Raw genomic sequence first — 16048 nt, 5'->3', positions numbered from 1 at the left:
CTGAGCTCCTTGGTAAAGCACTGAGTGTTCTATAAGTATTAGCAGTTGTTTTTGTTATGGTTCCAGGGAGACTAATGAAATTAGGCAGGACTAACCTCTTTGTGGTTGTGGTCATTAGAGCACAAGAGATACACATATTTGTGTAAGTCAAGCAGAGATGGCAAATCTCTCACCACAGATTAGAAACAGAGAAACCAGTCCCCATTAGAGTTAAACCGAGGGTAACCCCTGCATATTTCTTGAAGCTGTGCTGCAAGATGAATGCACAGCTGCAGCTCCCAGGACACAATGGGTTGAAGGAGAAAGCACCCTGGCTCCTTCCATTGCTTGAGGAACTTCCCCAAATGGGTATAGGACAGTAAAGACTCAGTACAAAGCCTCCTTAGGGAGCAGAGTGTTCATGCTAATGGAATTTCCTCATTAAGTGAGATTTATTCCTTTTCACCTAGCGTATATATTACTGATGTTTCAGTTCTCCCAAAGAGCTAGTCTTAGCTGGAGGTATCACATAGCTTAGCAAATGGGAGATAAATTAACATTGGCAACCTTTTTCTTTCTTTCTTTCTTTTTTTCTGATCAGAACTTCTGATTTTATCGCAACATGAAAGCCAGTCTCTTTGAGTACAGGGATCTAAAAGGGGCTTCTACTTGTAAAGGAAGTTAATGCCCTTGGATGTGAAGAGAACACACCTTCATTCCAGCTATGTAACGAACTGCCAAAATGAATGTTTGAAGTTCAGCTTTTCATCCTGAGTTTCCAACCTATTAATAAGTAAATGAAATATCAAAATACTTTTAATAGCTCAAAAGGAAAAAGGGAGGAAAGGAAAGAGGGAGAGGGAGAGAGAGTGAGATGGAGCAGGAGAAGAGCAGAGGAAATTCTGGTTTCTCTTCCAAATTCACTGAGTAAATCTAATTATGGATGTAACAATGCCAGATTCAGGTTTTAATCACTGTTTCCCCACTACCTAATAATTTTCTATTCAGCACCTGCTGTCATATAGATTTGGGGTTGGTTGGCATTAGCTCTCCAGGTAACTGCAAGTAATCTTTTTAAGTTTAAGCCTATGGTACATGAGAGGCCGGGCAAAGTCTTTGCACTATATAAAAAAGAAATTATTTTCATTAATATTTGGCATTTGATGCCCTGATCTGTAATCCAATGAGTCTGCCTGTAATTACTATACTATATGGAAATGAGAATTTTGACCAGAATGTCAATATGTGGTCCATAATAATCATACTGGGTATTAAAAACTATGTAAGCTAGTAGTTGGAATGTGCATGGCTTTGTTATTAATATATACCATTGAAATATTGATTTAAATGTTTAATATGTGCTTGTTGTGCCAAACCTTTCTGTATGTTGACTGTAGTCTATTTCCTTAAATCCACAAAGGCATTATCTATCAAGCAGAAGATTGCTTCCTATAAGCGTGAAAATTATTATCACATAAAGAAAGGGAGAAAGGAGGACTTATCATGTCATTGATAATACATGAGAAAATGGAGAAATATCTTGAGACGAAAACAGAACAGAAATAATAAGAACTCATATATTTAACTGCTCTGTTCTATTTTCACACATTCTATTGTCAACAATACTGTGGATGCTTTGGATTTGAAAAGACAGACTGATTTTCCTAGGCTGGGCTGTGAAGAGGTCTAAATTCAACTTTTGGCTTTGACAATATGACTATGACCTTGGGGAGTTATATAGCTCCTTTGCAATCCTTTACTTTGGCAATTGTCTGTAATCACAAAGCCACATTTGATTGCAGGTATTTTTTGTTGACCTGGGTTATGATTTCACATTCTTTCAAGCATCTCCCAACATTAAAAAATTGGGAGATTTCATTTAAAAATCAGATTTCTGGCTTCTGTTAAAAAATTGGAAGACTTAATTTCCAACTCACATTCTTACATGACAACCATTGGAAAAAAATGGTCTCTCCACTGCAGAAGTGATGTCCTTTCTTCCATTTGTAATGTCTCCTTCGTAATTGCTCTGCAACATGGGGACTAAATGCTACTTCTACTTACTTATGTTTATTGTTGATTTTCTTATGGGTATATTTGTTAGTACCTATATCTCTATCTAATGTGAGAAAAAACAAGGCCAGGCATGGTAGCTCACGCCTGTAATCCCAGCACTCTGAGAGGCATGTGGGTTGCCTAAGCTCACAGGTTCAAGACCAGCCTCAGCAAAAGCAAGACCTCATCTCTAAAAAAAAAATAGGTAGATGTTGTGGCAGGCGCCTGTAGTCCCAGCCACTTGGGAGGCTGAGGCAAGAGGATTGCTTGATCCCAGGAGTTTGAGGTTGCTGTGAGCTATGAAACCATGGCACTCTACCCAGGGTGACAAAGTGAGACTCTGTTTCAAATAAATAAATAAATAAAGTGAGAAAATATAAACAAGAGGTGCACAAGTTTCCAAATTAAATGAGAAGAGCACATTTCTTTTCTTTTCTTTTTTTTAAATCTCACAAATGAAGTTTATTGCAGCTCAAGTCACAATCGCCAAGAGGTGGAAGCAACCTCAGTGCCTGTCAACCCATGAATGGATCAATAAACTGTGGCACATGCATATCATAGAGTACTATTAAGTACTCCTTAAGAAAAGATGGAGACTTTACCTCTTTCATGTTTATATGGATGGAGCTGGAACATATTCTTCTTAGTAAACAGTCCCAGTTGTGAGCAATTTGAATCAAGTCAGGGGCTTTGGTAAGACCATGGTGAGCCAGAGAAACCAGTTCTTTTAAACCAGATTCCCATTTCTCCCTGAAATCATTTTTTCCCCACAATTAACCAAAGATTTATGCCCTATCTGGTATTCTTTTTTTGATAATCATAGAAAACCCTGTAAGGCGGAAAGCTGGGAGAAGCCATAGGTAAATAGCATCTCATGCCCTTCCCTGATTATAGACCCAATAAGGCACAAGCATTTATTATGTGCCAGGCATTATGTTAAGCATTTTACATGTGCTATCTCAATTGATTCTCTTAATTGCTTTATGAAGAATTCCCCAATTCACATGAGGACTCTACGTTGCGGGAGGAAGGATAAAGAGCTGGTTCAAGGAAGGTCACACAAGAAGGGTTGGAAAGCTGGTCTCTCTATTGCCACAGGCTCTGTGCTGCAACTTCACTGTATTATATACTGGTCTCAATAATTGTGAAAAAGAAAGATCAGGGAATAAAGTGAATGGCTTATTCATACAATAATAGAAAGTATTTTTTCCCCTTAAATGTTGTAATCCTTTTCTACACGTATGCATTTTTTTCTTCCTATAAAATACTTTCACATGCATTTGATTCTCATGACCTGGGAGGCAGGCAGAGGTCTTTATGACTTAATTTTGCAATTGAGAAGACTGAGCCCTAGAGAGATGAAGTGGCTTGCCCGGGGTCATATTGCAAACAGAATTGACCCACAGTCCCCAGATGCCACCTCCAGTCTACTTCCTTTCATCCCATTCTGCCTCTTTTCTTTCTTTTTTTTTATTGTTAAATCATAGCTGTGTACATTACTGCAATAAAGGGGTACAATGTGCTGGTTTCATATATAATCTGAAACATTCTCATCAAACTGTTCAACATAGCCTTCATGGCATTTTCTTAGTTATTGTATGTAGACAATTCTATTCTGCCTTTAGTAAGTTTCGCCTGTACCCATTCTAAGATGTACCATAGGTGTGGTCCCACCCATTACCCTCCCTCACCCCTAACCTCCCCACTCTCTTCCCCTTCCTTGGCCCTTTCCCCATAGTCTTGGGCTATAGTTGGGTTATAACCTTCATGTGAAAGCTATAATTTAGCTTCATAGTAGGGCTGAGTACATCGGATACTATTTCTTCCATTCCTGAGATACTTTGCTAAGAAGAATATGTTCCAGCTCCATCCATGTAAACATGAAAGAGGTAAAGTCTCCATCTTTCTTTAAGGCTGCATAATATTCCATGGTATACATGTACCACAATTTGCTAGTCCATTCGTGGGTCAATGGGCACCTGGGCTTCTTCCATGACATAGCAATTATGAATTGGGCTGCAATAAACATTCTGGTACGGATTTCTTTGTTATATTGTGATTTTTGGTCTTCTGGGTATAAACCTAGAAAGGAATTATAGGATCGAATGGCAGATCTATTTTTAGGTCTAAGTATTCTCCAAACATCCTTCCAGAAGGAACGTACTAGGGTGCATTCCCACCAGCAGTGTAGATGTGTGCCCTTTTCTCCACATCCACACCAACATCTCCCTAGTTTTGGGATTTTGTTATGTGGGCTACTCTTACTGGGGTTAGGTAATATCTCAAAGTAGTTTTCATTTGCATTTCTCTGATGATTAGGGATGATGAGCTTTTTTTCATGTGTTTGTAGATTGTGCATCTGTCTTCTTTAGAGAAGTTTCTCTTCAAGTCCCTTGCCCACCCTGAGATGGGATCACGTGTTCTTTTCTTGCTAATACGTTTGAGTTCTCTGTGGATTCTGGTTATTAGACCTTTATCGGAGGTATAACCTGCAAATATTTTCTCCCATTCTGAGGGCTGTCTGCTTGCTTTACTTACTATGTTCTTGGCTGTGCAGAAGCTTTTTAGTTTGATCAGGTCCCAGTAGTGTATTTTTGATACTGCTTCAATTGCCTGGGGAGTCCTCCTCATAAAATATTCATCCAGGCCAATTCCTTCAAGAGTTTTCCCTGCACTTTCTTCAAGTATTTTTATAGTTTCATGTCTTAAGTTTAAATCTTTTATCCAGTGAGAGTCTATCTTAGTTAATGGTGAAAGGTGTGGGTCCAGTTTCAATCTTCTACAGGTTGCCAGCCAGTTTACCCAGCACCATTTGTTAAATAGAGAATCTTTTCCCCACTGAATGTTTTTAATTGGCTTGTCAAAGATCAAATAATGGTAAGTAGCTGGATTCATCTCTTGGTTCTCTATTCTGTTCCAGACGTCTACTTCTCTGTTTTTGTGCCAGTACCATGCTGTTTTGATCACTATCTATTTATAGTACAGTCTCAGGTCTGGTAGCGTGATTCCTCCTGCTTTGTTTTTATTGCTGAGTAATGTTTTGGCTACTAGAGGTTTTTTCTGATTCCATATAAAATGAAGTAATATTTTTTCAAGATCTTTAAAATATGACAATGGAGCTTTAATAGGAATTGCATTAAATTTATATATTGCTTTGGGTAGTATAGACATTTTAACAATGTTGATTCTTCCCAGCCATGAGCATGGTATGTTTTTCCACTTGTTAACATCTTCAGCTATTTCTTTTCTTAAAGTTTCATAGTTCTCTTTGTAGAGATCTTTCACGTCCTTTGTTAGGTATACTCCCAAATATTTCATCTTCTTTGGCACTACTGTGAAAGGAATAGAGTCCTTGACTGTTCGGCTTGCTTATTGTTGGTATATATAAAGGCTACAGATTTATGGGTGTTGATTTTGTAGCCTGAGACATTGCTGTAGTCCTTGATCACTTCTAAAAGTTTTGTAGTAGAATCCCCAGTGTTTTCCAGATATACGATCATATCATCTGCAAAGAGTGAAAGTTTAATCTCTTCTAACCCTATATGGATACCCTTGATCGCCTTTTCTTCCCTAATTGCAATGGCTAAAACTTCCATTACAATGTTAAAGAGCAATGGAGACAATGAGCAACCTTGCCTGGTTCCTGAACTAAGTGGAAATGATTTCAATTTAAATCCATTCAATACGATATTGGCTGTGGGTTTGCTGTAGATGGCCTGTCTTAGTTTAAGAAATGTCCCTTCTATAGCAACATTCTTAAGTGTTCTGATCATGAAGGGATGCTGGATATTATCAAAAGCTTTTTCTGCATCAATTGAAAGAATCATATGGTTCTTATTTTTTAGTTTGTTTATGTGCTGAATTACATTTATAGATTTACGTATATTGAACCAGCCTTGAGGCCCTGGGATAAATCCGACTTGGTCATGGTGTACAATTTTTTTGATGTGTTGTTGGATTCTGTTTGTTAGGATCTTATTGAGTATTTTAACATCAATGTTCATTAGTGATATTGGTCTATAATTTTCTTTTCTTGTTGAGTCTTTCCCTGGTTTGGGGATCAAGGTGATGTTTGCTTCGTAGAATGTGTTGGTTAATATTCCTTCTGTTTCTATATTTTGGAAGAGTAAACCTAGTTCTTCTTTAAAGGTTTGGTAGAATTCTGTTGTAAAGCCATCTGGTCCTGGGATTTTCTTTTTAGGGAGATTTTGTATAGTTGATGCTATTTTAGAACTTGATATAGGCCTGTTCATCATTTCCACTTCATTCTGGCTACGTCTTGGTAGGTGGCGTACTTCCAGGTATTGGTCGTTCTTTCAGATTTTCATATTTCTGAGAGTAGAGTTTCTTGTAGTATTCATTAAGGATATTTTGAATTTCTGAGGGGTGTTTTGTTATTTCATCAACACCATTTGTGATTGATAAAATTAGAGATTTTACCCTTTTTTTCCTGGTTAGGTTGGCCAAAGGTTTATCTATTTTATTGATCTTTTTAAAAAAAAACAGCTTTTGGATTTATTGATCTCTTGTATAATTCTTTTGTTTTCAATTTAATTTAATTCTGCTCTAATTTTGGTTATTTCTTTACTTGTGCTGGGTTTGGGTTTGGAGTGTTCTTCCTTCTCCAGTTGCTTGAGATGTCCCATTAAATTATTAACTTCCTCTCTTTCTGTTTTCTTGAGAAAGGCTTGCAATGCTATAAATTTCCCTCTTAGGACTACCTTTGCAGTATCCTAGAGGTTCTGATAATTCGTGTCTTCATTGTTGTTTTGTTCCAAAAATTTGGTAATTTCCTTCTTAACCTCGTCTATAACCCATCTATCCTTCAGCATAAGGTTTTTAGCTTCCATGTGTTTGTATGGGTATGCAGGTTACTTTTGCTATTGAATTCAACTTTTATTCCATGATGGTCTGAGAAGATGCAAGGAATAATTTCTATTTTTATAAATTTGCTGAGGTTAGATTTGTGGCCTAGGATGTGGTCGATTTTGGAGTATGTTCCATTGGCTGATGAGAAGAATGTGTATTCAGTTTTGTTGGGATGAAATGTTCTGTAGATGTCTGTTAAGTCCAGATGTTGAATGGTTAAGTTTAAATCTAAAATTTCTTTACTTAGCTTCTTTTTGGAGGATCTATCCAGCACTGCTAAAGGGGTGTTAAAATCTCCAACTACTATGGAACTGGAGGAAATCAAGTTGCTCATGTCCGTTAGAGTTTCTTTTATAAATTGAGGTGTGTTCTGTTTGGGCGCATAAATATTAATAATTGAGATCTCATCATACTGAGTATTACCTTTAACAAATATGAAGTGTTGATCATTGTCGTTCCTTATTTTGGTTGGTTTAAAGCCTATTGCGTCTACAAATAGGATTGCAATGCTGCTTTTTTCTGCTTTCCATTTGCCTGGAGTATAGATGACCATCCCTTCACCTTGAGTCTATATTTGTCTTTTAATGTAAGATGTGATTCTTGTATGCAGCAGATATCTGGCTTGAGCTTTTGTATCCAGTCAGCCAACTTGTGCCTCTTTAGACGACAATGTAAACCATTCACATTAATTGAGAATATTGATAAGCCTTTCGAGAGTCCGGTGGACATTTTTAATCCTTTTGCAACTGTGGACGTTGGAATTTGATCAAAATTTTCTGGGTTGGTTTACTTTTGTGGTGGAGGATTATGCTGGTCTTTATGGAGGATAGGTCTGAGAATATCCTGGAGAGATGGTTTAGTTATGGCAAGTTTCTTCAACATGTGAATGTCATTGAAGTATTTAATTTCTCCTTCAGAAATGAAACTCAGTTTAGCTGGGTACTGGATCCTGGGTTGAAAGGTATTTTGTTTTAGGAGACTAAAAGTCGATGACCATCCTCTTCTAGCTTGAAAGGTTTCAGCAGAGAGATCTGCAGTTATTCTAATATTCTTGCCCTTGTAGGTGATGGGTTTCTTTCATCTGGCTGCTTTCAGAATTTTCTCCTTCATATTAACTTAAGTGAAATTGATTATGATGTGTCTGGGGGATGTCTTATTTGGGTTGAGTCGTGCTGGAGTTCTGAAACTGTCTGCTGTCTGAAATTCAGAATCTCTTGGCATGTCTGGAAAGTTCTCCTTCATAATCTCATGGAGAAGAGACTCTGTGCCTTGTGAAGCCACTTCATTGCTTTTGGGGATCCCTATAAGACCAATATTGGAGTGATCTGTTTTTGCCCTCCATTTCTCTTCCTCTTTGAGAGTTTGGGAGTGGTGAAAAGCTTTGTCTTCAGTGTCAGAAATCCTTTCTTCTGCTTGCTCCATTCTGTTACTGAGGGATTCTACTGTGTTTCTCAGATCTTTGGGCTGAGAAACTTCTTGTCTATGTGTCAAAATCTTTGGTCATTTGGTCTTAGAATTCATCGAATTCTTGAGATATCTTTTGGGTTATTGCTTGGAATTCTAATTCGATCTTATTTGCTATCCAGATTCTGAATTTGATTTCTGACATCTCAGCTATTTGTTTGTGCATGAGATCTTGTGCTGTGTCTGCCCCATTGATCCTTGGGGGTGTTGATCTACTCTGATTATTCATATTGCCAGAGCTTTTCTATTGATTTTGCCTCATGATTGTTTTTCACCATTGTGTCTGGCTGTCCTCAGAATTGAGGAGGTGTCTGTCCAAGATTAGATCCCAGCAGGATCACTCTATTATTGCTGGATCTTTGTAGGGTGTGACCCTGTGTAGCTCCTCTGGGGATGCCCTAGCTAGGGAGTTCTGGTTGTGGAAGCAGCTCCGGAGTGTGACACACCCAGATCCAGCAACAGGGTGGATGTGGTGCGCATGGTTCTGGGAGTGCCTGGAACCCAGTGACTTTGGCACAGAGAGCCCAAGGCTCCAGCAGTCTCTGTTTAGGAGAATGGCTCTGCACAGAGACAGGGAGGGCTCTGGAGGGCATGTGGCTACCAGTGTCCCTGGCCAGATGAGTGAGCTGGTGTGGAGGCAGGGAGGGTGGGAGGGTATAGGAGGGAGGATGCAGTGCTGCACAGCTCCCTCAGTTCCTGGTCAGGGCATGCAGAGCCCCAGCGGGCGTGGGTCTCAGGTCTGGGGTCGCGACATAGCTCTTATGGAGGTCCGGGCGGTGCCAAGCCCAGGAGTTTGAGGTTGCCATGAGCTGTGATGCCACAGCACTCTACCCAGGGCAACAGCCCAAGGCTCCAGTGTGCCAAAACTGGTCTCACTCTGCCCCTGAGGGTTAAGGCTGTAAGGCAGCTCAGTCCCCGCCTTTAGGCTGCTCAGTCGCTATGTTACTAGCTCCCACCTGATCATTGCTCTGTGGCCCTGAGGGCGGAGCTTGCCAGGGTAGTTCTCTCACAATGGCTACCTGCGACCCACAGCAGAATAGTATTAGCTCCGTCTGGCTCAGCGGCTCAGTCTGGGGACCTAGACGTTGCCCAAAGATCTCTGCACTCCTGCTCAACCTCTTCCCAAGGCAGTTCAACTGAGTGCCAAGTCCAAAAACATGGAAACAGTTCACAGGTAAGGCCTTTCTGGTTTGCAGACTCACTGCTGCTTGTACTTATGGTTGCCGGTGGGATTAGGTTAATCGAACACACGCAACCACTTGCCAGTTTTCCACTGTTTTTTCTCCTCTTGGGGTCCAGAAGTCCCTTGCTGACTCCCTGTATCCTCAGAGGGATGATTATAGCAGATCCCACCAGCCAGAGATGCCTGGAGTCTTATCTCCCTAGACTCACCATGCCCAGTTGCAGGGAAGCTGTTACTCGGTCCATTCTGCCTCTTTTCTTTTGGGCTAACGTTGCTTAGTAAGTGCCTATGCATGACATTGACTTTTATAAAGTAAGAAAAAATAACATGCCTTCAATGTGAACAGTAAAATATTTTCTTCCTTCTCTTTTTATTTGAATGTTGCCACGCAGATGGTAATAAAAAAGAATTTTATTGGAAATCAGGGTACAATAATTTAGCAATCTTCTCATTTTAAGCCTACATATTCCTTTATTTTTCATAATAAAATTGTCAGACTGGCATGGTATCTTTAAGAAGTACCTGTCATGATTGACTTCTTTCTTCACAGTGTCAGGGAACATATTTGTTATTGCTCAGCTCACCTATACATGTGCTAACCAGACCAAGATGATGACTTAGTTTTGCTTATGTCCATAGACACAGATTGGACCCTGTATGACTGTTACAAAGATTACAGTAAAGATAAGAAAAGTGGTTGTGAAAAGATCTGGACTGATTTTTTTGATACCACCCAAAACTCAGTACTTTCCGTCTCAAACTACATACACACACACACACACACAGACACATATATTTCTAAATGGATAGAGGAGGTGGCATAAAAATGCTGCATTTCTCAAATCGTGTTCCATGAAATGCTAATAGATGTTTTAATTTTTTAAAAAATCTAAGCAGTTTCCCTATGAAACATTTTTATCATACATGTTGGCTAGAGAGCTGTTATCATGAAGTTGTTTTGTATTCAAGAACACCAAGTGATGATATAGGAAACCACCTTGGGGTGAAAGTTGTTGTGGGGTCAGGGCCAGCCCTCCATGCTTTTCTCATTTGTGCTTGAAGAGTAGGCAGACTTAGATATGACAAATTAAATATGGTGAACTCTTGAGAATTAAGGAGACTTGGGTCTTTGAATATTATCTTGTAAGAGAACAACTCACTAATCAGAAACACCCATTTAGGTCTTGAGAAGTAATAAACTACTATTGTCTTAAACAACTGAGAACTGGGGGTTTATCTGCTATAGCAGCTTAACTGTATTAAGGTACAGTTAGAAGTAATATGTGGAAAATTTCAGCAATTTTCCTGAAATAATGGGCCTGTATGATGATAGCCATCATTCCATCATCATCATCATCTTCTTCTTCTTTTTTTTTTAATCAGTTTTTGGCCAGGGCTGGGTCTGAACCCACCACCTCCGGTATATGGGGCCAGCGCCCTACTCCTTGAGCCACAGGCACTGCCCCCCATCATCATCTTCTTTGTCATTATTATTAATTAAAGCATGATTGAAATGGACTCACTTTTTATTAGTTTTAACCAATTTGCTTACTTTCAAATGACCTTAGAACTGTTTTGTTTAATCTTTGCTTTTGTTTACTTTTCACTACTGGGTAATGTTAAGTGTTATTAAATTGCTTACAGGAAACAATTTTAAACAGAAATTTCTAAAAGACATTTCAAAACACATCTGTAAGCTATTGTTCGAAGAAAAGAAAAAGCATTAGCATTTAAAATGTTAATTATGTATGAGACTTATCACTGTAGTTAAAGAGTCCAAGGAGATATCTAATTATGGAGGGTGGTGTATATACTTTCATACTGAAAAGGCAACCTATCTTCAAAACCATGATGAGCATAGTGCTCGCTGACTTATATGACAGCCTTATTGGTTCTAAGTTCTGAATACATGTTCTAAAATATATGGTACAAAAAATTCCATTCCCATGGCAACCAGGTGAGGCCTTCTAGTAGTTGTGCCAATCTCCACATCATCACCATGGGGACATTGAATGCCAGTCTACTGGAGATAGGACTTGGGCTCCAGGTCTCTTTAACCTGTTTGTCTGTCTTTGGGAGACATTCTGCAGCAAGAGTCCTCACCTTTGAACTCATCACACATTCTCGCTCATCATGTATGTGCTGGACATTGAGAAGCATGACCATGATATATTTTGCATCAAATATTTATTTTGATTTAAACTACCTATGACCTGTTTGTCACTGTGTTGATAATTACCTATTGTTTTGGTGCGTGTACATGCAGATTTTTTAATAAAAAATACATATTTCTGCTTTCTTCCTAATTCTGGTCTGTAGTGAAAATGTCATGTTTTATGATCCTTGGCAAACATTAACTGTTTTTTGTTTTTTTTTTCTGAATATAGCACTTATTTTTTCTTTGAGGACTCCTATGCCTCACTACAATGTGATCTAGTGGTGTCTCCATCCTCTTCTTCAGAAATGGGAATGTGGTGACTCTTGCCTTGTTAGGTGAGAATCATATCTGTTCACAGATTGCTTCTAGAATCTGTATCCTCAATTTAAGCTAATGTGCATGACACCCAATACTTAGGTTAGGAAAGCTCAACCCCTACCTCAACTAGATTGGACAGAAGGAAGAAAGGTGGAACCTGCTGGAAGCTATTATGTCACCAGGAATTCCCCAAAATGAAACCAATAAGAGACATGTGGAAGAGAGAAATGACAAAAACTCAGGTCCTCTCATGTTGTCCGAGTCCTTGATTCATGTAGGCCTAAAGCCAGGTACCCTTGGGTTTCTCCCATAGGTGAAACTTGTTGGCTTAAGCCATTGGGAGCTGGGTTTCTGGCATTTGCAACTGGGCTAGTGCAACCAAAGAGAACAAGTAAGCTAAAATTATATAACGGGAAACACATCTATAGCAATGAAACCAGTGGAATCCTATGAGTGTATCTGGAGCCCCAGTATTCCCCCATTCAATTTTTCCTTTTGTTAATGGAGTATGTTAATAAGAGTGTTATACCAAGTTGTCTGCTCATAGAGCACATATCAGTTGCATGATTCATGGGCTTTGGACAAGAAATAGTGGCAAATACAGGTGCAACAAATGTTCAGCCGTGCAACCCAATGATAAGTAAGTTTCTATGCCTTCGCCTCCTCTGTAAAAGGCATAGTGTGGAGATGTAAGGAGATTACATGTGTACAATAACTGATACCTACTAATAATGTCTGATACCTGCCCAATAAATGTCTATTTCACAGACCAACATCTTTTATACCTTTACTGCCATCCAACCTACAATTCTGTTTTATCCATTCCAACCTCGGCCCATTGATTGATTGATTGATTGACTTATTGATTCATTTAATTTAGTGGCCACTAAGTTTCTAAAAATAAATTTAGCCTTTTATTTAAGTTGTACACAATTATGGACCCATGAGATGCAATATGAGGGTCTGCAAGCTCTAGGGCAGTGGTTCTCAACCTGTGTGACAGGAGCTGTATTAAAGGGTTGCGGCATTAGGAAGATTGAGAACCACTGCTCTAGAGGATGTCATTTGACATTTTCCTTTCTCTAACAGGTTTCCAGAAATGTGATGCAGCTCAGAGCTGGATAGTGTCCTCATGCTGGGAAGATTACTGAGTCAAACTTACGGATAATAAAAATTATAGAGAAATCATTGAGAGAGCCTTTAAGAATCAATTTAAACTCATATGGGAAAAGATGCTTTGTATTCAGGAAGATATATATCATTAAAATATGACCTCAAACATAATTTCAACCTAGTCTTAATTTGCCAATGATGTGATCATTTATCTGTCTGAATAGGGAGCTTTGAACTGAGGCTTCAATCTTCTTTAGTAAGTGCAGCCATTAATATTTTAGTCACACATTTTTCCTTGTAAGTATACAAGTACTTATAAAATCAAAAATAACCTTAAGAATCATTTGATTGGCACTCAACACCCAGCAGCATGTAAAAACAAATTAAATCCTATAAAATACTTGTCATAAAATGTACAAGCACCTTGTTAAATGAAAATAAACCACTAAGCACCTACAGGGTAATCACACAGAGTATTATTTATTTAGTTTAAAACACGGGTCTCTGAGAGTGAGCAGAGCTGGGTTCTAGTTCTAGCTCTTTCCATAATAGTCCTTTGAATTATTTACCTTCACTTTCCATCTTTGTGGGGTTTTTTTCATCATGTGAACAAGAGATTTATAACAATTGATTTCCCAGATGACTTCCAAGGTCCCTTCTAGCTTTATAATTCTATTCTTTTATGATTTATAACTTTATCTAGGAAGCCATTAGGAAAATAATTCACGTATAGAGCTTGCAGTCCAGCCTTCCTCTCAGAACTACACCTGTTCTGTAATAGGTCTATGCCTGTCCACATCAGCACTGTAATATTTTGCATATGCTTATAGTTCACCTAGGGACTTACATTTAATATGATTTTGCCTTTTGCCATTTTTTTCTTTCTAAATTCAAACTCTGCTTAAATTATCGAAGTCTCTCTCCCTCTAATGGAACTGGCTCTAAGTTCTTTGGATGCTTGAAGAATGCTGATACATAGAGAAAATCATTTCCATTTCCATTCTTTATAACCAAGCCATAAAGAAAAATAATCATGAGTATTCATTTGTACAGCCAAGATTCTTTCTTAGTCCACTCTTCAACAGGAGTGAAATAGTCTTCAAGTTTATACTTTGCTTCAATGCAGGAATCTTTAAATAGCTGAAATGAATGGAAAGTAGTTTGGAAAATTTATTGTTTTGTCCTATCGCCTTTCAAGGTGATATTTTACTTACAGCTGCCCCTAAGGGAATACAGAAATATTAAATGCTATATAGATTTCCTTTTTATAGCATACTCATGATATTTTAAAGAGCTTTTAGTGATAAGGTATAGACTTGAAGCAGCCCAACTTTTCATTTAAGGTTATGGTTAATTGCATGGATTTCCTGGATATAACTGGGCTTTCCTAACTATTTGATAGAGTTATTAGCACAATATGTATGAAATGTTCTTTTACTTTTGTTGTTTTTTGTGTATTTTTCATCATTGCTTTAATTCAGAAGTAAGATATAATTATTTGATTTTTGTGACAGCTACAATAACATAAAAGTTTTAAGAATGGTTATTTTTGTACTTACTAAAAGTATTTGTTAAGTGTTTATACATTTAAATTATTTAAACTGAAGTCTGAGATTAAATGCCTTTTAATGAAAAGAACATACTTTTTTTTTTTTTTTTTGAGACAGAGCTTCAAGTTGTTGCCCTAGGTAGAGTGCTATGGTATCACAGCTCACAGCAACCTCCAACTCCTGGGCTCAAGTGATTCTCATGCCTCTGCCTCCCAAGTAGCTGGGACTACAGGCACCCACCACAATGCCCAGCCATTTTTTGGTTACAGCCATTATTGTTGTTTGGCAGGCTCGGGCTGGATTTGAACCCGCCAGCTCACGTGTATGTGGCTGGTGCCTTAGCCGCTTGAGCCACAAGTGCTGAAATTATTAATGTCTTTAATGAAGATTAAATAGGTAATGTTAATTTTTACCAACCTTATATTTTCTAGATCTTAGATGGGTTCTATAAACATAGATTCTAAAACAACTAACAGTTTTGTTCTTAAGTCAATGATCACGAGTTGCCTTTGCTGGCTTTGCAAACGAACCACTTCCTCTTCTGAGTCTTCCTTTAGACTGAGACTTCCTTTAGATTTCCTTTTGTGTGTCTGCAAACCTCGGCCTCCATGCTCTCATAACTGCAAATTCTTATTCTCAATATTTGGCATGAAACCGAGTTATAAAGTTAATTACTTTATATTCTTCTCATTTTATTACTTTTGTAATTGCAATATAGAATTTTTCCCTGCTGATCTACAGAAAATCTTTTTAAAAATTCTACTAGTCAGCTAATTTTTGAAGGTGGTAAATTAGAAATGCTTTAATGTCTTTAGCTGGAAAACATAATTTGAAAATTCACTAGTACTGGCTTATTGTACCCTCAATGAATCCCCAACAATAAAAAAAAAAAAAAAGAAAATTCACTAGTAATTGGTAAATAATAATAATAATAGTGCTATAGAAAAAATAGGCCTTTGAAATCATCAAAATCTGAATTTGAAAGCTAGATTCATATTTTACTATATATTTGACAAGCATTTATATTTTTAACCTTAAGTTTCCTCATTTACATAAAAAGTAAAATAAAAAAGGTAAAACTTTATTATTTTAAAGGATAGAAATGAATTATGTTAACTAGCTAGTGTGATAAATAAGACATAATAGGTACCCAACCTTATTTGGTGACCACTATTTGGTAATTATTGTATGGCAATGAATATTATATTTTAATTTGCATAGCTGTGAATTGTTCATCATTGTTGCATTTTTGTGACAGAGATTGAATAGAACTGGATTTCTATTAAAAGCTGCAAATTTAAAAATAAAAGTATGCTTTTGTACTTATGGACATGGTGGAGTAATAGGGATCAGATTATA

At 37.9% G+C, this 16048-nt stretch overlaps 1 protein-coding gene across 2 annotated transcripts in view; it reads right to left on the bottom strand.

Annotated features, from left to right (window-relative positions):
* Nucleotides 1-16048, bottom strand: part of VWC2L (von Willebrand factor C domain containing 2 like) — a 179910-nt gene that overhangs the window by 106945 nt on the left and 56917 nt on the right. The window lies entirely within an intron of this gene.

Source organism: Nycticebus coucang, chromosome 7 (assembly GCF_027406575.1).
Source record: "Nycticebus coucang isolate mNycCou1 chromosome 7, mNycCou1.pri, whole genome shotgun sequence".
In the NCBI taxonomy this organism is placed as follows: domain Eukaryota; kingdom Metazoa; phylum Chordata; class Mammalia; order Primates; family Lorisidae; genus Nycticebus; species Nycticebus coucang.
This window is presented reverse-complemented; position numbering and strand designations above follow the sequence as displayed.